General features: G+C 41.0%; 1 protein-coding gene across 1 annotated transcript in view; it reads left to right on the forward strand.

Annotated features, from left to right (window-relative positions):
- The first annotated feature begins 2,419 nt into the window (after positions 1–2,419).
- The window catches only part of KCNJ14 (potassium inwardly rectifying channel subfamily J member 14), an 83,673-nt gene continuing 62,179 nt past the window's right edge, over positions 2,420–23,913 (forward strand). The window contains exon 1 of the mRNA XM_082273195.1: positions 2,420–2,826. The gene's annotated coding sequence lies outside the window, so the exon portion shown is untranslated. The remainder of the gene's footprint in view (positions 2,827–23,913) is intronic.

The following is a 23,913-nucleotide window of genomic DNA, read 5'->3' on the forward strand; positions in this document are numbered from 1 at the left end:
CCCCCTGCTGGCCAGTCTGGGAACCCAGAGTCAGTGCAGCAGGCGATGTCCAGCCCACCTGCCCAGTGAACAGAGAGTACACAGAGCGGAGCTTCAGCCTTGGATTGGGTTCATGAGGAGGGAGGGAAGAGGGAGAGTGGGAGGGGAGCCCACCATTGGCTTTTGGGTGGTTCTTGCCCCTGGGCCAAAAGTTGCCAGTCAGCCCTCCGCTTACCTCCCGCTGAAAAGCGATACAGTGGATTGCTTTCAAGAGGGAGGTATAACCGCGGCTGACAGGTGTTCAGGAGGTGCTTGCCACCCACTAAAAAGAAATCTGCAGTGGATTGCTTTTAAGAGGGAGGTAGCAGCTGGAAGGTGTTTAGGAGGTGATCCTGCCACCTTCTGAATGTCTGTTTTTTTTTCTTTTTTTATTCCAATGGGGTTTCGTATTAAAATACCACACTGCAACCGCACGCCAATGGATGACTTTAACAAGCGGTGCTCCTTGTCAAACTCTTTAAGCCAAGCTAAAATTGCCACGGCATGTGTACAGTACAGCCCCATCCAGCTGTAATGTTAGCATTTAGTTGGGGGGCAACTCAGACACTTTCTACACCATTCAGCCGCCTGTGCGAAAGAGCCCTAGAAAAAAAAAAGCAGGTCCTCTCCCCTGCCAGACAAGACTGTACTGTATGTAGCACCCTCCTAGATAGGAGGAGGTGCTAGGCAAAAATAATAGTTTGCTCTACTGCTTAACAGGGGAGTAGCAGGTAAATCATAGCCTGCTCCCATCTGCTTATCAGGGGAGCCTGATCAATTGCTAGGCATGTTACATGTGCTCAGGGTGTAATTCATCTGGGCTGAGGGAGTGTCCCCACTGTATGCAATAGGGGAGCCTGTTGGACAGTGGAGGAAACCCAGCCAGTGACACACAGGCTTTTATGACTATCCCAGTGGGTTGGCACAAACAGTGGTGCATCCTGGGACATGTTATAAAAGCAGAGAGCACATGTGACAGGGTGTCTTTGGGCGGGAAGCCAGGTCCCAGGAGTAGGGTGACGGCTGTCTCTGTTCCTGTCTGTTGTGGAAGGTGGTCACAGGCGTTTGGCCTGGTGAGCCAAGAGTGTGGTGCTGAGCCAGGAGGTCCAGGAAGCTGACGAGTGGAGTTGGAGACAGAGCAACCTTGGGAAAAACAGTGCCCATGAGTACAGGGAAGCTTGTCAGGGGTCTGCCCAGGAAAGGGGACCACTCCAGTGGAGAGTCAGTAAACAGGTGTCAGTGCACACAGCAAGTGAGAAAGGGGGTACCAAGTTAGAACCCTGAAGAGTAACTCAAAAAGGATCACATTGTCTATCTTCACTATTGTGACAAGGTAAAGCAGCGGCCTTGCCGCACACTACAGCTAGTTGTCCTCAAGATTGTGCATAGTTCATAGTTGGAGTATCCCACTCATCCCTTCTCCCATCCCAGTTCTAAATAAAATACATAAAAACCAACATCCCCTGGATTGATTATTGACTGAGCCAAGGACTTAGTTACATAGTTACATAGTAGTTGAGGTTGAATAAAGACTATAGTCCATCCAGTTCAACCTGTGTAGGTGTGTGTGGACGCAATCATCTCACATACCCCTGAATGTTATGATCCTTGAGATGTACATCCAAGAGTGTTTTAAAAATAGCCATATTCTCTGCAGTTACCACCACTTGTGGTAAATAATTCCACAATCTTGTAGCCCTTACTGTAAAAAAAAAAAAAACCTGCGCAGCCTAAGGTTAAATCTCTTCTCCTCTAATCGCATTGTATGGCCACGTGTTCTCATGCATGACTTTCAATGCTATCCGTTGCTAAGGGTAACCCAGGGGAATCCAGAAAGTGCAATTCTCAGCAGTCCTCTAGGGGGCAGTGCTACATGTATAAATTTCAGAATTGGATGGACAAAATACAAATTCCCTGGCGGGTAAAGTGACGGGCATATATGTATTTTGATTCAAAATGTAGCTGTTTTCCTAAAGTTAAGAATATGTACCAGAGCCTTTCTTTTGCTGAAAATATACATTACACACAGAAATTGTTTTAAATCTGCAAATTTTAGATGGAAAACATAAACTGAAGTGGATTTCCATTTTTGATGAGACTATGCATTTTTTATACGCATAAAAACTGTTTAATCTGTGTCTCAATACATTTGAATGTCTGGTCTGAACGGGAAACTAAATACACAGCAGTTTGCAAGCTTTATCTATTGAGATCAATATACCTATTGACTGGTCTCTTCAATGAAGCAGGCTTCAGTCCATGCCCTGACAAGTTCATTAATGAATCATCAGTAAGCAAACGCCTTTCTCTCCTGCTCTGGCTGTGTCCCCTCCAATGTGTTTGCTAACTTGCAGCAAGTGGATGAGCACTGCAGCCCTGCACTTCCAGTTAGCATTACAAGTGGAGTGTGGGGAGGACTTCGCTGCAGTCATTTCCAAGCCTGCTTAAGAAAGGCTCATCCTCATAGGGGACTGAGGTTTAAAGGTGATTGGCTAAAGGCCTAGGGCAAATGCACTGATTGGATCAAAGGATTGAGTCACCTCGGTGGTGATTTAATTTTATTCTCTGAAATTCCCACATGTGAGCCTGGAGAAGTGAAGCAGACAGACTGACAGACAGAAGGGGCTTGCTATCAGGACCAGATTTTTTTGATTTTTTTTATAAAATAAGGGTGCTTCCCAAGCTGTCGGAACAAATGAGGAGGCTTTACAAAAGAAAAGTGCTTAATTAAATTAGGGGATCGGAAACTTTCAACGCAAGAACAGAATATCAACAAGCCAAGTATGTCAAAACAGGCAGTATTCAAAGGTAAGGACCACTTTCATTTAATATTCTATATATAAAAAAAAATGCATTAGAATTTAAGTGTACAGAATAATATGTGGTGCTTTGAGAGTCATACAAAGGTAAGGTGATGAGAGGCCAGGACACAAGGATTAGAGGAAAGAGAGACAGGCTTAAGGGAAACAGACAAAATCACTTGATCCTTATTGAAGAGGTGAAAAGAAAAACACCACAGAGAAACAGGATGTAAACTGGCACGCAAAGGTGAAAAACACTTCTGAGCCATTAATAAAATAGGGGAAAAGTAGGACACATACTTAAAAAAAAAAAAAAAAACAGGGACAGTTAAAAAAGCAGGGGGCACGAAAATACTGAACTCTGTGTATATTTTCAAAATGCGTATACTTTTTTCTAAAGTTTGTATTGTTGTGTAATTACATATTTTATAATATTGTGTGACGTAAATTGCATGGCTGTGGGAAACTTAAGATTATTATTTTTCCTTATTGGAAATTATACTATTGTTCCCTTTGTTGCTACACCGCAGACCATGTTTGTCCGCTTTTATTTACGTCTATTGATGTGAGATACCGTTGTTATTGTGTTCTTGATGTTCATGTAACTAATTTTTTTTATTTGTTTGTACACCCATTAGTACTTGTAAATTTGTACTTGTCTGTACTCCTTGCATAATACAATAAAAAGTTTTACTGTTAAAAAAAAAAAAAAGATTACTATTATTATATTAATAAAATATCATCATCATTAGCATATTATTATTATTATTACTAGTAGTAGTAGTGGTATAATATTATTATTATAGTTGTGTAATAAACTTTGATACTTTTTATATTTATATTTGTGTACAGTCCTCCATTTTTGGTACCAGTAAAGTCCGACATTTTGCCCTCACATTTTTTCTTTTATTCTTTTTTCTCCCCTTTCCTTTCTTTTTTTGTAATTGCAATAAGGGTGAGGTACTCAATATGCCCTTCCCCCTGTTTTGACTAAATTATTACTATAGTATATTTATTTTCATATTGATATTATTATTATCATATTGATATCTTTATTATCATCAGCATAATAGTATTATTATTATTATTGTTAATATTATTATTATTATTTTAGCTGTGAACTAACATTTTCTAAATTAAGCAGTGCAGTGACCAAGGGCAAAATGCGGTAACCATTTTCAATTTTTTTGTGGTAAATTCAGAGATTATTCTTGGATTAGGTGCTCTTGATTACTGCACTTTTTACCTGGTCACTGTATGTTGCATTCGGTACCCTACTAAATAGTCCAGTAAGTTTAAGAATAGATAGATTCTTTCCAACAATTGTAGAACTTAATAAAAACATAAAAAAGTGATGGCAAAAAAAGACTGAGCAGTCCATCAAGTTTGCCCATTTTTTTAAAATTTCTTTTGTTTTTTGTTTTTTTTGTTTCCTTTTTTTGAGTATAGATCTATGTTCGTCCCATGCATGTTTAAAGCCGTTTACTGTTGACTGTCTCACTACCTTTGTTGGTAATTTATTTCAAGCATCAACTACCCTTTCAGTAAAATAATACTTTCTAAAATTAGTTTTGAACTTTCCTCCAGTAAGTCATGTCCCTGTGTTCTTGATTTTGGTTTCACATTGAAAAAACTGCCCTTCTGAACCTTATTCAACACCTTGATGTTTTTAGAATTTTCAATCATTTCTCCCCTTTCCCTTCTTACCTCCAGACTGTACACATTAAGTTCCAGAAGTCGCTCTTGATATGTTTTATCCCCCAAACCTTTCACCATTTTTGTTACCTGTCTCTGGACTCGTCCTATTTTATTAATATATTTTTGTAAGTGAGGTCTCCAGAACTGGACACAGTATTCTGAATGAGGTCTCACTATATAGGAGAATTGGGACCTCCTTCCTCTTGCTGGTGATCCCTCTAGTGATGCATCCTAGAATTGCATTTACTTGTGTGCCTTTTTTAAAGTGTTTGATTAGTGTGATTTTTTTAAAGTTTTTGAGCAGATCATATCCAAGCTTCTACCTAGTAGTCTAAAAAAACACGTACTGTTATGTTAGCCACATCCATTGCAATCCATTGCTTAAAATCCAGTTTACTTTTGTTTTGGTCTTCTGGTGCTTCATTCATGGTTCCCACACATGGCATTAACAACTGTTGAATGCGTGTTTAAAATATTTCTATTTAAGGTCCCACACAATAATAAAGGGCCACCCTTGCATTTTGCTGTAAGAAAAATCTATACTACATCATAGTCAAATGCTCAAGTGGAATAGGCCCTAAAATATTGAGAAATTTCTCTATGCACCTAAATGTTCTGATTGCACAGGCATGCTAACTGCCACAGATGACATCCAAATGGTATAGTTAAACATACAGTATATACCTACTGTAAAACATTTTCAAGTCCATCATTCTTTCATACACTTCCATCCTGTATTTTCATGTACTAGATCCAGGCTGTTGAGGTTTTAGTTCATAATGTTCTGTTAGTTATGTTATTTACTAATTCCTAAACTTATTGGATATTGAATATAATAGCAGGCAGAGTTACCTTTTGAGAATGAAACTATGGTTAAAGTCTATTAGTAAAAGCCAAAAAAATCACAAATTGGAACTACCGTTTTATGCATTAGGGAATCATAGCAAAATTATATTATTAAGTTATTATTATTTAATTCTTAAATAATTCCTGTTTCCTCTACATCACGTCTTGCCTTGCTGTATCTATCAGAGTTTATCTGTTTTTTTTTTAGAGACAAAATATAAGGTGATTTGTCTCTAACACAATACACAATATAAAATAACCAACCAGCTTTCTTTTATCTTCATAGAGAGTTTCTAAGCAAAATACGACATGCCACCTGTAAAAACCCACAGCAGCATATCATTTGTGGAACAGTTGTAAAAAGATGTAGGGTGAAATGTAATCATTATAGGGTACAATATTCTTGTAGTACTTCTAGTTTTTTGACTGCCTTACTCAAGGGTTAGCGTACCATAAGGTGACATTTAAGATATAGGTGGAGTCTGATTGTCTGAGTCAGCTCCTGGCTTCTTATGTCTGATACTCCAGTGGTGAGACCTCCCAACTCTACTCTACCTGGAGGATATATGCCCAACTCGGTGCATTCCAGCTCCTCCCAATCTCTTCTCCATAATATGAAAAATAAAAAATTCAGAGTGGAACCCCTCCTAATGGGCAGAGTAGATGTGCAGATCTGAGAACTTCTTATCTCTAAGAATTTTTATGAAACTGACATACGGTTTTCCTTTTCAGCATATACCAAACACTGAGGGCCTGTTAGGATCTATGTACTACTGTAATGCACAGTGCAATTTGTAGAAAGTACATAACTAATATTGATCTCACAAATGTTACAAACGTATGCAATAAAATTGGATCCAGCTAGAAATCAATCTTTAAATGAATATAATTTCAAAAGTAAGTATACCAAATATGCAATCATTTTATTTGTGAAATCACATTGTTCATTATGTACTCTATGTCTTATGTATGTTCTATTATTTTCTGAGGTGTAATATCATCTCATTACACACAAAAACTTTGATTCTCTCAATTTAGATGTACCAGAAGTTCCTATTTCTCTTTATTAGGACCTGTTCAGGTAGTAGTTATTTTCCCATTGCCTACAATTTACATCTTCCTATAAATTACATTAAAATGATAAAAAAAGATTTTATATAAGTAATGTATAAAATGTATAATAGTAAAATCAGATGTGCTGGCTCTGGCACTAATTCAAGGTGTAGAATATATTACTGAAGAAGATGTTCATAAAATGGGTGATACTTGGATCAGGGAAAGTTTAAATAAATAAAATACTTTTTAGTACTGTTGTACCTTTCTAACAACTAGCTCTAAATCCACCCCAGCAAGCTAAACATCACGAACCTCCCCCTTGCTAGTTGCTTACTTTAATTCCAGAGCTGCGGCCTCCTCCGGATCTGAAGACTCAAAAAATGGCTCCATTCATGTCGATAGAGGAGCCAATATGCAAATGTAACCAGCATGGAAAAGGTTTTTGTTGGAAAGGCTGGAAAACTTGAAAAGGCAGCAGCTCTGTAATTAGGGTAAAAGGGCAACTAGGGAGGGAAGGCGGGGGAGGAGGGTGTGGATTAGAACAATTCAGGGCGGCCATAGACGGTTCAAATCTCGCTGGTTCCTGCTGAACCATGAGTGGGCAGGCTGAAGGTAGTAGGTACCAAGTTGTTTAATCGATTGACTTAGGTACACCCAGCCTGTGAGATTTGCTTGGGTTTATCGCTAGCGGCTGCTATAGCTGCTAGCAATAATCACTGTCTTCCCCTTTGACGGGACGGCTTCCCCCACCAGGAGCAGACAATTGCTTGGCAGGAGGGATTCTCCTGTCAGGACTGTCTGTGTTGATGGGGGAATCATGTGAATTAGTGCAAATTCATGCAAATTCACAACGTCTATGTCCTACCTTAGCTTAGGGGTAGGAGTGGGTGGATTTAGCAATAGTTGTTTAAAGTCCTCTAAAAGTGAATATGTAAATTTTTGGGTTTCAAGGTAGGGGAAGCAATGTGTAGACACCATTTTTCAAATCTTGTTGTTCTTATATAGTAAACAACCAAAAAAAATAAAAAAAATGCGACTCCATTGTTTGCTCTCAATAGCAGAAAGTTGTATGGAGTCAGGAGCATTTGAGCTATTTCTACACACTGGAACATATACATAAGAGCCTAAGCCATTATAAATTTAACAGGATAGTTAGTGAACTGCTGGATGGAAAAGCACTCTTATCTTTGGAATAAATTATACAGGAGAGGTAGATTAGACAGTTAATTTTATTTGTGCATTTGTGTGGATATTCATGGGTAATCCTGTGCACCTTCTAAATCAAGCTGAACCAAGCTAGATGCACTATAAACCTGCATTCAGGCACCCTGAATCTTGTTTTAGTGTCTTGTATTATGCCTCTCTGCAAACAGTTTCCTGCAATGTTTCATAGCTGGAGATTCTGCCAGTAACAGCACTTCCTGTTACAGGCTGACAGCGCTAAGCCACCACATCAGTTAGCTTCAGTGTTGTCAGCCTGCTGTGTGTGCTCCTTAGTTGACTATTGGGCTACCTATTTTATAGAACTGATAAGCAGCACAATTTCCACTGACCATTTGCCAGGTAAAAATGGAAATAATTGGTAAGTTGATGGAAATGACCCAGCAATATTAGGCTCAGAACGTCTGTAAACATGCTCTAGAAACTGCATTGAGTCAAATAGCTGTGGTCTCACAGCTCAGAGAATCTATTCATTCATTATAATGTGTAATCAGAAATCTTGATACTGCAGTCAACTCGAAAGTTCTGAAACTGTCATTTCACAGTGTCAGATCTTCCCTGAATGGCTGCAGTTCCAGAATGTCTTATTGGTTAGACATTGCAATTAGTGAGTTTATGTCTCCTCGATGTGGATTGCTCACATGCCATTTTGGGAGCTGGAACTGGGAACCCCCCTGTGGAAGATTGGGATTAAGCTTTTTTATTTACTGACAAATGGACAATAGACCCCTGGCACAAGAGATGAACTATACTATAAAATATTGACTGGGTTGTACAGGGGCACAGCATTCCTCCATAAAATAAATCCTTCCATTCTGGACCGGTGCTAGAGATGCAGAGAGCCAGCCAGCACTTATCTCTATTTATGTTGGTCCTGTCCTCAGATCAGATTGTTTAGGAAGTCCATTTTTAAGTTAATCCACCTAATCATGGGTAAACAACAGCCGGAGATAGCTCTTTTATCTATGATTCCTGGTTCCATCAAAAGAATCAAAGGAGGCCAATTTCGATTTCTCATCTTAGCTAGTCGAGCTCTGATTCCTAGGCACTGGAAAACTTCCACTGTCCCTACAATTAGGGAATGGGTAACTGAATTAAATCATGTAATGAGAATGGAAGAGCTACTTGCTGAAGCCACTGAATCTTATGAAATGTAAAGACTTTTGGTTTGTGTGGATGGAGTTCTCTACATCACCCAAACTATTAACTTTCCTTGGATAACTGTTGACTGTTTTCTGCCTACTAGAATAGGGCACCCCTTCCCGTTGGACACCTCACCTCTTTCTCTCCTCTCCCCCCTTCCATCTTTTCTTTGCTTGCTCTTTTCCTTTTTTCTCTCATATCTTCTTTTTTTCCATAATCTCCTAAATAAAAGTGGCCTCTCGACATAATTGTTTCAGGCTCCTGTAGAAACTATCCCTTAGGTAATTGTACATCTATCAGTGCAATACTGGAGTCCAACCTGAATCAAAACCTGGCCTTTCCCGGCCTGGTAGACCACATCCCCACTTTTGCTGCCGTTCAAGTGGTAACTTGGGCCTGTTACCTACTAGATGTTGGATTCCAGTCTATATACTACGTTTTCTTTGTATATAGTCAATATCGCATTTTTGTATTAATGGGTGTATGGTAATCGCTTTTATTCTGACACAGACATGTGGGGAAAGTGTGTACCAGATTTCTTGTGCAACAAATTCAATAAAAGAGATGTATTCATTAAAAAAAAAAATAATAAATACTTTCTCTGAACTGTGGGGCCACAACTATTTCCCTCACTGGACTCCACAGTCTCCACCTATGAGACTGAGCTGCTTTGGATTTGGTTGGCTTATTTCCTGGATCTACAAGAGATGCAGATTGAGCAGATCCTGCAGGATGAGCTGCTCAGATATCCACAGTGCTCCCAGCTGATTCTAGCCTGGAACCTTCTAAGGATCTTTACTCAATACCTGTGCCCAGAGAATAAAGAAGAGGAGTGACCCACAACACCTATGCTGCCACTAGCTGAGGTGGCTTCCCTTGCACCTCCTGCCCAACACTACTGAAGTTGGTGACAGAGAGTGTAAGGGCACAGAGTGGCATGAGTACTGGAGTAGAGTTTGCAGGCTGGACCTGATCTGTGCCATAGGCAGATGAGTAGAGCTGGAAGCTGCAGATCAACGAACAGTAACCAAAACAGGAACAACTTGGTACAGGAACAGGAGGTGGGAGTGGAGTACAAAAAATGAGCCATGGTCGGCAACAGCAGGGCAGCATGGTACCAGAATCAGGAAGCAAGATAGAGTCCAGGAAACAAGCCAAGGTCAGTAACAGCCAGGCACCATGGTAAAAAAAATCAGGAGGCAAATACAGGGTCCAGGAAGCAAACCAAGGTCAGTAACAGCTGAGACGATGATAAGTAAGGCAGAAGGTAGTAGCGAAGTCCAGATAGTAAGCTGTGTCGTATACGAATCAGCAGGTCAGGTCTCAGCTAAGCAAGGACAAGCTGAAAACTATGCAGCAACTTCTCTCTGCAGTGCATCAGTTTATTTAGGCCACTGGGCACCAAACCCAGTACACGCTAACTCCTGCATGCATATGCACGTGCAACTTCCCACTACTGCACGTCCAATATTTCCCCTATGCATAGAAGCATGGGCAGTGTAATGTGCACATGCTTATGCCTGCACTGGTTTCTTCTTGCTGCTGAGAATTTGGCCTTCCTTACAGAGCCAGTGTCCCTCAGTCAGAATTAGTTACACAGGCAACAGGAGGGTCACTGGGGATTTCGGGGGGAAAAAGAGGCTGATGCTGGGGTAATAGTTTAAAGTAGTCTGGCAGGTGATGAAGGACTGGAAGAAGAATATGTGGCAATTTAGGCAAGAATAGAGTAAATCTTGGTGTTATTGGGGTAAAAGGGGATGGGCCTATAGCCTATAAACTGTATATATAGCACTGTGTTTTTTTTTTATATTGATGTGTATTTCGCTGTAGTTTCCAGACCTAGCATTCAAGCCCCTTAATTGATCCACTCATCACCCCACCCCCTGCTCTTTCCCATTATCAGGAATCATGCTTTCACAGGTTCTCAAGCATGGAGAATACACATAGACATTGGTGTCACCTGCCAGGCTGTGCTTTGTGGCAGGGTTGTTTAAAGCTCAGAACTAGGCAGAAATACAAATACTTTGGCAAGTAAAACATCTCCCTCACATGTTTTTTTATCTGTGTCCGTAATAGTAGTATAGTAGTAGTATATTTTACCTTGTTAGCCTTTGATTCATGCAGAAAGTGTGGAGTTCAAGTGATAAACTTATTTGGGTAACTTAAAATAATAAAGAAGATGCAGACTTTTGCCTAAGTCCCTTTATCAGGCTTTATACATTTATATAAGACATTTTTAAAACCTGGCTAAGGGGTCCAAGGCAATCTGAAAGCCTGGATCTTTAATAAATTAAAGAATTAAACTAGAAAAACTTTTTTTTTTTAGTTTTGGACAGAGTAGCGAGGGGTTCCAGCACCTGTCAGTTTTCTTGCTGTCTGTGCCCCTGGTAAGCAGATTCACCCTCTCAATTTTCTTTACCATTGTCACTGAAAGTGAAAATAAAAGAAAATGACAAATTTTAGGTTGTCCCCATTAAAGTAATAGAGGGAAAATCTCCCAATGGGGACGCTAGTTCTTGTGACCTGGGGGTCCCCAAGGAATTACTTCAATTTGCAGGGATTTCCTCTCACTTCCTGTTTGGCTATAGGACAGGAAGTTAAGGGAAATCTCCCCAATAGGACACAGATGGGGAAAAAATCTGACAGTGGTTATAACCATCCCTTACTCTATCCCAAAAGGAAAAAAAAGTTTTGCTTATGGTTCTACTTTAAAGGCTAAGTTCATCATTTACTTAAATGTGTCCATGCAGACCAGGGGCCACAACAGTTTAAAATGGAACTTTAACAATTCCTCAATTATCATTGACTCTTTTTAATCCATATGCTGCTAGCATTGGTAAATAGATAAGAAAATATATCATATTTAGTTATTTTTAAAGTTTATTTATTTTTTTAAATTTCTGACATTATTTCCTGGTTTCCAGGCCTAGGCAATTTATGTCATAGATCTCAGGAGTTTTCAAGAGGGGAGGAGGGGTTTTCACAGCTCAGCACAATCTCCTGCTTGCATGCCTGTGTTAAGGGCAGATGGACCCCAAGAGGTAAATGCTACAAGAATAATCTGCCCTTACTCAAGATGGCTACAGCCAGAAATGCTAGGGGGGTGTTTTTATTACCCAGCAAAATAAAGCATAAAGACATGGATGAGTAAGGGAGTTTGCATTTAATTATAAAAATTAATTAAATAGTCTTTTTGGTTTGTGTTGCTCAGATACAGTGTAGTTCCACTTAAAAGTGCACTGTACTGTTTTTCAAAAAGATTGTTTAATGAAATTGCCATGCCTGTAGGCCTTTTCTTTCACCATGAAGCCTGACCGGTTTTTGAATCAGGAAGCATCCTCCACCCCTGTAATGCTGGGGGCAGCGTCCAACGTCTGTCGTATCCTGAAAATAAGCTAGGATGTAGGAATGTAAACATTGGAATATTTTGGCCAGGCTTCATTCATGACAGAAAAGGCCTACAGGTTTTGAATTTGCATTGAACAATATTTTTTAAAAAAATGACAATTTTAAACTACTGGGGCTTTAGGGCCATGTCTGCAGGTCAACTTATTCTTTATGTTAGTCAATAAAGGGTATCACTAATAAATAATTAAAACTAATATATTTTAAAAATATAGTTGCAACTTTTAAAAAAAAAATGGATCAGGCTTGCAAAAATGTGGAAGTCATAGTAAAATTACTTTAGGGTGAATGCTGAAATAATATCGCAAACCACTGAATAATAGTGCACTATACTATGTGTAGTGAAAGGATTAGCCTGCGTAAACCAGTTAGATGTCCCCACTCGCCACCTGTAACTTCACTCTAAGCATTATAATATGTCAGACAAGGTCTACAAACTGTGTCCCACACCCTAAGTTTACTCCTTCAGATCCTCAGTTTTGAAAATAACACAAGGAGTTGATACAATATGGCCTTCACTTGAACCCCCCTAAAATTTTAATCACCTTTTTTCCAGACTTCACACTTTTTTTTAAAGTAGCCTCTGCTTTTTCTAGTTTGGCCCTTTTACAGAGGTGGGGAATCCACTCACAGATCCCCTGCTGATGGGGGGGCAGATGACAGTCTGCTCTATGGGCGGCTGGGAGTAAACAGACTCTGCTGCTCATTTACACCCAGCTGTCTCCGATCTGGTCCACCCAAATGAGAGAGGATGCAATCTTCCTCCATTTTTTTTTTTTTTGCAGGTCTGATCGGACCCAGAGGTAGGCAGGAGTAAACGGGCACAAGGCCATTTAAATCTGCCGTTCCATAGGAATGCATGGACCATCCGATCAGGTCTGCCTTAAAGACTCACAGACAGACCTGATCAGATTACCCGTGAGAAAGGGCGCTTAGGTCCCTTTTACATGGAGTTGCCCATTCAGTCAAGTTTTTTTACAGAAAAAAATAGATTCAGTTAGTTTGCATATCCATCTTCAGTTCAATTTACATCAGTTTATATCAATTCAGGTACATCATCCTGCATCCATTTTTGCATCAGTTTTTTTCTTAAAAGCCCCTTTTTTCTTAAGCCCCTTTCTTATGTCCCTTTTACATGTTTTTCTCAGCAGGAGAACTGTCTACTGATCCCCTGCTGAGCAGAGTGGATGACAGGTCTGTGTCTGCTTCGCTTATGTATAGTGGACACAGACAGAGCCCTCATCCAGCCATACGGAGGGGAACAGATCCCCTTCCGTTTGTTTTTGCCAGATCGAATTGGAGGTAGGCAGGTATAAACGGACACAAGTCCGTTTACATCCGCCGCTCCATAGAGGAGAATGGAGGGTCTGATCGGGTCTGCCTGAAAAACGGACAGGTGGACCTGAACGGACCGCTTATGTGAAAGGGGCCTAATTTGTTGCAGAGACAAAATCAGAGGTGACAAAAGTATAAACAAAAATGTTTTTTGCCTACAAATGAACATAAACGTAACAAATGTAAACAAATGGCATCCGTTTACATCAACTCTACTCCGTTTCAATGGATCTGGATAGAGCCTTGTACATTTAAAAAAATGTGGACGTGGATGTAAACTGATGGTGAATGATCATCTATTCACATCCGTTGGTCTATAGAAATACATTGTTGTTCGCTATTTATCTGTCAACGGATGGGTGAAAAATAGACAGACAGTCCGACAGTGTGAAAGGGCCTTAGAATAGGGTTACCAGACATCCCCGGGGACAGTGCCCGGACTGAAGACACTGTCCTCGGACCAAATCTGTCCCCATTTTTGTCCCCAGATTTAATGCCGAATTAACAAAGACAGGGCATCCCATGCTGGCTGAAAAACAGCCGGGTGGCTCTGATGCCAACGCCCCCTGCTGGATGATCTCACTACTGGCGCTCCTGCTGCTGTTCAGTGGAGGGAGACAGAGCCACAAATTGACTGTGTGGAGGTCTGAGACCGGGAGGTGAGCAGAAGGAGGGGTGGGGGGGGGTCTGTTTGTACACAGGTATGGGCAGTGGGAGAGCAGGAGTTGGAGCTGATGCAGCTGCATGAAGAGATGGAAAGTTTAGCTCTTGTGGGGGAAGGGCTAAAAGGTGGCTGCAGACATAATCTGTGAGAGAAGGGTGCAGAGGAGAGCTATGGAACCTCTGAACCCTGAACTCTAGGCTTAACACCCTCCTGTATATTATGCAGTCCTGTGCCCTGTGCTCTGTGTTTTTATGCAGTCCTGTGCCCAGTGGACTATATATTATACAGTCCTGTGCCCAGAGTTCTGTGTATTACGTAGTCCTGTGCCCAGCGCTCTGTGTATTATGTAGTCCTGTACCCAGCGCTCTGTGTATTATGTAGTCCTGTGCCCAGCGTTCTGTGTATTATTTAGTCCTGTACTAAGCGCTGTGTATTATGTAGTCCTGTACCCAGCGCTCTGTGTGTTATGCAGTCCTGTGCCCAGCGCGCTGTGTATAATGCAGTCTTGTGCCCAGAGTTCTGTGTATTATGTAGTCCTGTACCCAGCACTCTGTATATTATGCAGTCCTGTACCCAGCGTTCTGGATATTATGTAGTCCTGTACCCAGTGATCTGTGTATTATGTAGTTCTGTACCGAGCACTATGTATATTATGCAGTCCTGTACCCAGCGCTCTGTGTATTACGTAGTCCTGTGCCCAGCACTCTGTGTATTATGTAGTCCTGTACCCAGCGCTCTGTGTATTATGTAGTCCTGTGCCCAGCGCTCTGTGTATTATGTAGTCCTGTACCCAGCGCTCTGTGTATTATGTAGTCCTGTGCCCAGCGCTCTGTGTATTATGTAGTCCTGTACCCAGCGCTCTGTGTATTATGTAGTCCTGTACCCAGCGCTCTGTGTATTATGTAGTCCTGTGCCCAGCGCTCTGTGTATTATGTAGTCCTGTGCCCAGCGCTCTGTGTATTATGTATTCCTGTGCCCAGCGCTCTGGATATTATGTAGTCCTGTACCCAGTGATCTGTGTATTATGTAGCCCTGTACCGAGCACTATGTATATTATGCAGTCCTGTACCCAGCGCTCTGTGTATTATGTAGTCCTGTACCCAGCGCTCTGTGTATTATGTAGTCCTGTACCCAGCGCTCTGTGTATTATGTAGTCCTGTGCAAATTGCCAATAAAAAAAAATATGTCCCTGGATTTCATTTTAAAAATCTGGTCACCTTACCTGGTAAATAGTGGTAAATAACTGAGATTTGATTATAATCAGATGACCACATAATTAGGTGTTCAGACGTCAGGCCCTCTAGTAATCACATCCCAGTTTGAAAGAAAGACTGCCTGAGAAAAATAGCAGTCGGGTACTCATCTTTTTGTTTTGTTTACTAATTTTTTGTATTGCCATTAAAACATCCTACATATGAAAATTAGTAAAAATGGCATAAAAAATAGGCTAAATTCTCGTAACAAATTCATGAAAGACCTCAATTAATGTTGGATTTTACACTTCTCATTATTTCTCTGAAATAACCATGATCTGAAACTCCCAGGATTTGGGAACAAATTAGCAAATTAATCTACAAAGGTTAAAACATGTTCACAGCGGAACAGAATTACTATAGCACAATTAAAATGTTTAGTGTAAAGAAGGGTGGTAAATGTGTTTGACTTAATATTCTTCTTGTTCTGGCGTGCACAGGAGTGCTTGGTTCCCAGTCATGCCTTTTTTGTACAGTTTTCCCCGAGGGCCTTCACAAATGCACTGTCCATTGCTAGGATAATTAAAACTGTATTATGTAACATTGTACTCATGTAAACAGGCTTACCATTGCTAACTTGTGGGTGAAGAGTTAACAATAGATAGATGAGCTAAAGGACAGTGCATATTTCTGTCTTTTTAATTTAATCATATAGTACAAGTTCAAAAAGCACAATAAAAAGCAACAATAATATACGTAGTTCAGCAGCTTTTAATTAGCAGATAGAAGAGATTTAATCCCCTGTCATACCTTAGTTTTGTACTACTGCACAGGCTTTAACATGTTCTGTTTCTTGCATTGACATGCATTGCAATAAAGTATATAATATGACAGCTTAAATGCCCAACGAAAACCAAATAAAGGTATAAGCTATCCCAAGCGCTTCAAATGAGGACCACTCACCAATAAATAAATTGGCTATGCAGCTACTTAACTAAAACATATGGAGAAAGATATATAATAGATAGATACTCAGCAATATCCCTATATATATATAGTAGCGCAAACTTGTCAAGAAGCAAGTGCCAAAAAAATACTGTGCCCACTGCACAAAAGTCCGAAATGCAATAGATGTCACATAGGCAGCAGGAAAAAGTTCAGAAATGACTCAAACAGTCCATAATCCTTCACTCTATCTCCTGGGATGATAATGTACGAAGACGTGTTTCTCAAAAGGATCACCACCACCACCGTGCTCCAAGGGGGGGAGGAGAATTGCCCACTCACCAGATGCTGTGGCCCAACCCACTTTCGTGTTTGAGCATTCAGGCTTATAATGATGGTCACTGGTCCAGAGTATCCACAACAGGAATCGCACCAGCGCAGTCAAAAAAAGCTCAGCAGCATATGGGGAGGAGAGAACATAATCCCAATAGCGTGATACCGTTTGAAAGGGTTTTATTAAATAAAATAAAACATAAGGTAACACACTCACATGTCTTGTATGTCATCCAACGCAAAAAAACAGTCACAAATAGGGGAGGGATGCCCTTCGGGAGATGATGTCCAGGCTCCACGCCGTGGACGCCGCGCCTTCTGGGTAATCCGAACTCCTCTTACACAGCCTGGTTACATCGCCTGGTCACGCCCCGACGCGTTTCGTGATTTCCACTTCCCCGGGGAATTTCAGCACTAAGAAGCCCAGGGCAGTATGTTCTCAAAATACAACCCTAAATAAGTGATTTTTAACAGTAACTCCATTTTTGTAGGGAAAGTTAATGCTGAACACTGCTGGACAGTTCCAAAATTATTCAAATTATCTCTCGTCCCCAGCTGATAAAGAAATGTTTGCTCCTTTCGTGTAGAACAGTGGTCTCCAAACCTTCTAAACAAAGGGCCAGTTTATTGTCCTTCAGATTTCAAGAGGCAAAACTGTGACCAGCTGGAGTGGAAATTTCTGTGGCATCAGTGGGAGTAAACATCCCCACATTTGGTGTTAGGGGGAGGAATAGTGTCCCATCGTTGGTAACATTGTGAGAAATAGTGCCCCATTTTTGGCATTAGTGTGAGAAATGATGCCCCAGTATGTGATTTCAGTTGGCAAAATAACGTTTTCTACCTTTGGGAGGAATAGTGCTCCAAGGGACGGATAAATTCAACCCCGGGCCACAATTTGGAGACCACTGGTTTAGGAGATGAGATATCCTTTTCTTTCTACTAGTGGAATGTGACACCTTCATACAATGCAAAACCAGCAATGGAAGTTGGTTCTGCATTGTATGTGATAATGTTGGCAAGAGGGGCAGTTACAAGACCAGTTGGAGACCTGTATGAAAAGTTACTTTTGGGAACTTGTTGTCATAACTGCAGTTGGTGGGACAGAATACTGCGGTAGCCTGAATTAAAGTAAGTAATATTATACATTATCTCATCCCCTTAAAAAAACAGAAGAATTTGATCTTTTAGTCTACAAGGTGTATGAGGTTTGAGGCAATGTTATTGATTCGGTGACTGCTCAGAGTTAGGCTTTAAAATGACTCTACTCTAATATTTTGATTCACATATGGAATACTTTCCATGCATCTACCTGTAAGAATTGATTAGTATAAGGGCCTAAATTCCACTTTGCCAACATTCCTAACCACTATAACTCATTTAACCAAATATATGGCTTTCCCTTTTACCTCCATCTTGCAAAGCTCATATACTTATATCCCCTGCACCTCTCTCCCCTAACTCCTATAATCACCTCCACTTTTCACAGTTAGTCCTCTCCCTTCCATGGAACTATCTGCTCCTCCAGGGCTCCAACGCTCAGTCATAGTAAGTTTACTATCTGCACCTGCCCTCCGATTGGGAGCTGTGTTAGCCATTTAGGGGGTAGCTTGTACGTTGTACTCTTTGTCACCACCTGTGAACTGTTTATAGACCTTTCCTTGGATTACACATTAGGTCAAACATTTGGTCAAGGTGATGGTGATAGCAAGAATGTTTGAGTATGACTAGTTATGGCTAGCCAGAAAAATGGATCCAATTTTAAACACACCTACAGTATGTTACCTTGGTTCCTATGATACTGCCTCCAAGACTAAACTTCAAAGCACTTTTATGTCATATTTTTATTGCTACATAAGGCAAATGACATATGAGAACACCTGCTCTCCAGTCACAGTTATATAAAAATTAGGTGAGTTTGCAGTCCATTTGGTTGTAGAAATGGTTGGAAAACAAGATTTAAGTGCTCAGTGTGAATTCCTCTTAGAATTTTCTAGGCTGCAGATGCTGGAGCAGAAACAGACAGAAAGAAAATTACACGCTATTAGAAAACTTTTAGCACCCTAAATAACAATCCCTCCGATATGTTTTTCTGATCCAAACCAAGCTTAGAACTTTGCAATAAATGATGTATAAATAAGCTTATAGGCCAGGAGGTCAGAACCCGAAACCACCCACCTAAAGCTACAAAAACATTTGCATGAAGGTCTGCTTTTATTTTGCGTATTTACTGATGTGTATTGTGTGTTCGCTGGTATCAAAGTGCAGTTTTCTCCTGTTAGAAAATCCAATTGCTAAAACTCAGCATCAATGTCTAGCAGACTGTTAATGTACTGTGTAACCTCAAATGTCATCTCTTAGATGTCAAGTTTATATAAGTAGGTGATGTCGATGGACAGGATCCTCTTAATAAAGCTGATGTTGTCAGAATCCAGACATAAAAAACAACTCAGCAAAGAATTCTCCAATTTTTCATTAACACCATACAGAGGACAAACTGTACCTTGGTAAAACACTAAAGAACGATCTATCGACTTTTCTTTTATAGCCAATACCTTTTTTTGATTTTTTTTTACAAAGTGGGGAAGGCTTAGAACATCAGTTGTTTTTTTGTTTTGTTTTTTTGTCTGTGGCCCCACTGTGGAGAGTCCCCCTTGCTCGCTATCCCAGTGTCAAAAAGACATATAGGGTTATAAGGACATATAAGGTTTTTGCTGGAGTTGGGCCTTCTGTAATATTCTACAAAAATTAATATGCAGCCAACAATATGTATAGGGCCATTATAAAACTCCCTAATCAATTCTTTTATTTCTCTTAGGTGGCTAGAGGTGAACCAGGAAACCAGCCTGGTCACGCCTTCTACCTGATTTTTTCATAACAGTTACATAATTAAATGGCCACTATAATGTGAATAGTTATGAATGTTCAGTATAATTTCTATGGGCATGAATGTTCACCCTAATTTGTATGGTCAAAAAATATCACCATAATGTGTAAGGCTGCAATAGGCCACTAAAATGTGTATGGCCACAAATAACCACCATAATGTATATGGTCATGAATGATCACTATAATGTGTATGGCCATGAATGACCGCAGCAATGTAAATTTCCAGCACATTGTCACTCCCATGTATCTTTTTTCTTGCAATCCTACTTAACTGGTGTCTTATTTGCACGATGCAAACACACCAAATAACACATACAGTATCTCACAATAGTGAGTACACCCTCCACATTTTTGTAAATATTTTATTATATCTTTTCATGTGACAACACTGAAGAAATGATACTTTGCTACAATGTAAAGTAGTGAGTGTACAGCTTGTATAACAGTGTAAATTTGCTATCACCTCAAAATAACTCAACACACAGCCATTAATGTCTAAACCAATGGCAACAAAAGTGACTACACCCCCAAGGGACAATGTCTAAATTGGGCCCACTTAGCCATTTTCCCTCCCCGGTGTCATGTGACTTGTTAGTGTTACAAGGTCTCAGCTGTGAATGGGGAGCAGGTGTGTTAAATTTGGTGTTATTGCTCTCACTCTCTCATACTGGTCACTAGAAGTTCAACATGGCACCTTATGGCAAAGAACTTTCTTAGGATCTGAAAAAAAGAATTGTTGCTCTACATAAAGATGGCCTAGGCTATAAGAAGATTGCCAAGACCCTGCAACTGAGCTGCAGCACGGTGGCCAAGACGTTACAGCGGTTTAACAGGACAGGTTCCACTCAGAATAGGCCTCACCATGGTCGACCAAAGAAGTTGAGTGCACGTGCTCAGCATCATATCCAGGGGTGTCTTTGGGAAATAGACATATGTGTGCTGCCAGAATTGCTGCAGAGGTTGATGGGGTGAGGGGTCAGCCTGTCAGTGCTCAGACCATACGCCACACACTGCATCAAATTGGTCTGCATGGCTGTCGTCCCAGAAGGAAGCCTCTTCTAAAGATGATGCACAAGAAAGCCTGCAAACAGTTTGCTGAAGACAAGCAGACTAAGGACATGGATTACTGGATCCATGTATGGTGGTCTGATTAGACCAAGATAAACTTTTTTGGTTCAGATGGTGTCAAGCGTGTGTGGCGGCAACCAGGTAATGAGTACAAAGACAAGTGTGTCTTGCCTACAGTCAAGCATGGTGGTGGGAGTGTCATGGTCATGGGCTGCATTAGTGCTGACGGCACTGGGGAGCTACAGTTCATTGAGGGAACCACGGATGCACACATGTACTGTGACATACTGAAGCAGAGCGTGATCCCCTCCCTTCAGGAACTGCCAAAGGGCAGTATTTCAACATGATAACAACCCCAAACACCCCCAAGACAACCACTGCCTTGCTAAAGAAGTTGAGGGTAAAGGTGATGGACTGGCCAAGCATGTCTCCAGACCTAAACCCTATTGAGCATCTGTGGGACATCCTCAAATGGAAGGTGGAGGAGTGCAAGGTCTCTAATCTCCACCATCTCCGTGATGTCGTTATGGAGGAGTGGAAGAGGACTCCAGTGGCAACCTGTGAAGCTCTGGTGAACTCCATGCCCAAGAGGTTTAAAGCAGTGCTGGAAAATAATGGCGGCCACACAAAATATTGACACTTTGGGCCCAATTTGGACATTGTTACATAAGGGTGTACTCAATTTTGTTGCCAGCGGTTTAGACATTAATGGCTGTGTGTTGAGTTATTTAAGGGGACAGCAAATGTACACTGTTATACAAGCTGTACACTCACTACTTTACATTGTAGCAAAGTGTCATTTCTTCAGTGTTGTCACATCACATGAAAAGATATAATAAAATATTTACAAAAATGTAAGGGGTGTACTCACTTTTGTGAGATACTGTAGGTGTAAACGTAGGGTTACCATGGGTTATATGCACCTTAACATTTTCGGCCAATTTGTTTTATGCTACATATGTTTGGTAAAAAAAATCGCAAAAAGCGTATTTTGATTGGTTTGCGCAAAAGTTATCGCGTTTACTAACAAAGGGAAAGATTTTTGTAATTTTTGGTGTTTTTTTTTTTAACGAGTAATGGCTGCGATCTGTGATTTTTTTTTGCGGTACTGCGACATTGCGGCGGACAAATCGGACCCTTGACTGACATTTTTGACACTTTTGGGGGTACCAGTGACATTACTGCAGTAATCAATGCTATACATATGCACTGTTTCTGTAAAAATGAAACTGGCAGGGAAGGGGTTAACTGTATTTGACAGGGAGGGGTTAAGTGTGTCCTAGGGGCGTGATTCTAACTGTAGTGGGACATGGCTACTAGTGTAAAAACAGAGATCAACGGTTCTACATAGTAGAACCGTCTGATCTCCATTTTTACACAGGGGAGAATGACAGGTGGCTTGTTTACATAAGCCGCTCCGCCTTTTTCCCGCTCTACCGATGATCGTAGCGTGACCGGCGGACATCGGGTCCGCCGGTCACACACCCGCACTCCTCCGTGAACGAGCCGAGGCGGGCGCTCGCCCGCTATTGGCTCAAAACCCGGTGACAGGCGAGCGACGTAGACCTACGTCACTCTGCCTGGCCGGGGCTGACTGCCGCAGTAAATATACTGTGCGCAGTCGGCAACCGGTTAAAAGAGAGCAACCCTCGGTTTTTTGCTAGTGTTCTTAAGTGAAGGATGTTCTCTTTTTACTTTCAACTGGGAGAAATTTTCCTACTTCATGTTGAGTTTTTTTTTTTAAGATCAAGCTGCAGGATAGCCACTGTGGCTCGCCTTTAGAAAATGTCTGGCTCAGTTGACTCCTCTGAGAGTCTTAGGTGACTGTACCCTGACCCAACTGTTGAGTTAGCTGCAGGGTACTATACAGGTCCAAGGCCATGGTGTGCCTGTGGTGGAGCCCTGTACCTAAAGACCCCTTCAGGTGTATGCCCATTGTGGCAGACAAAGCCAGGATGAGGTAGATCCTTATTATCCTGCCCAGAGTGGAAGGCATCTATCATAGTATATTGCTCTGGGCTTGTGTGTACCAGGTGCTCCTTTAAGAGTTGCTATAGCAGAGCAAGGGGTGGGCCACCTTAAGGTAGAACTAAAGACAATACTTTTTTTTTTCATTTTGGAGGGATGCCTCTGTCAATTTTTGCCATCATTTTTCCCCTTCCCCTGTCAGTTTCCTGTCAGTTTCCTCCAAGGTTTGTAAAATCCAGTTGGGAACCTGGAGCTTTGGGATTTCGCAGGGATCTGGGTGGAAAGAAATCTCCAATCCTAGGACTGGGATTTGGGTGCTCAACATTATCAATCTGACCAGTCCATGGTACCAGTGCTAATTTTGATGTCAATAATACCATTTTAATTTTTGTTGTCTTTTAGTCATCTAAATTGTTTTAGTCATATGTTAGTCTACTAAAATCTTCAGTTCATTTTAGTCGACTAAAATCTTCTACATTTTAGCCAACTAAAATCTTCTGTACATTTTAGTCAACTAAACTCTAATGGGTTCAGGTAAATTGTAATGTATTATTTAAAAAGCATTTCTCTATAATTTCCAAACTCATTATGTACTCCTGGAGTAAAAATCTAATAACATGTAGTGGGGATGGGGAAGTAAATAGGAGTGCACAGGACAGAGAACTAGTCTGGGGAGGCTGTTATTTTTCACAGAGCTAAGCACTGCCACCTTGCTAAGAGGGGAAACACTCGCCACGTGGTTTGCAGGACATTGTTCCAGAACTCCCAGGCAGCAGGCAGACAGAGGGAGCCTGCCTCTTTCAGCCAATACAGCTTGTCAGGGGGCTGGGGCTCCAAAGAAAGTGGAAGTTCAAGTGGGTAAATATCTCGCCCTCACGTTTTTGTTCTGTTTTCATTCGTTGGCTAAAATTTGAATTCATTTTAATTTTGTTTCGGCACCGAAAACATGCCACTGACGAAAACAATATTTTCGTCAACGAAATGAACACTGTATGGTACCCTGGGTCTTCACCATGGTGAATGCCCTGGTTCTAGCTCTGCTCCATTTTCACAAAATACATGTTGAGGGATGGCTGAATGGTCTCCTATTAAGGGCTAGTCCTCCCTAACCCTGTCAGCCAATGTCTATCAGATAGATACAGTATATCTGCAAACCTGAACCTTTGAAACTCATTGCTGGAACTCACTCATTGGTATCTCGGCCTGATATTGGATACACACTTGTCCAGGACCATTATTTTTATGTAACAGGTATTTATATAGCGTTGGCAGCTTGTGCAGCACTTCATATGTATTTTACGTTGTACGTTTACATCTTCCTGCCCCAAAACAA

This window comes from Pelophylax lessonae, assembly GCF_965119305.1.
Source record: "Pelophylax lessonae genome assembly, chromosome: 12".
Lineage (NCBI taxonomy): Eukaryota > Metazoa > Chordata > Amphibia > Anura > Ranidae > Pelophylax > Pelophylax lessonae.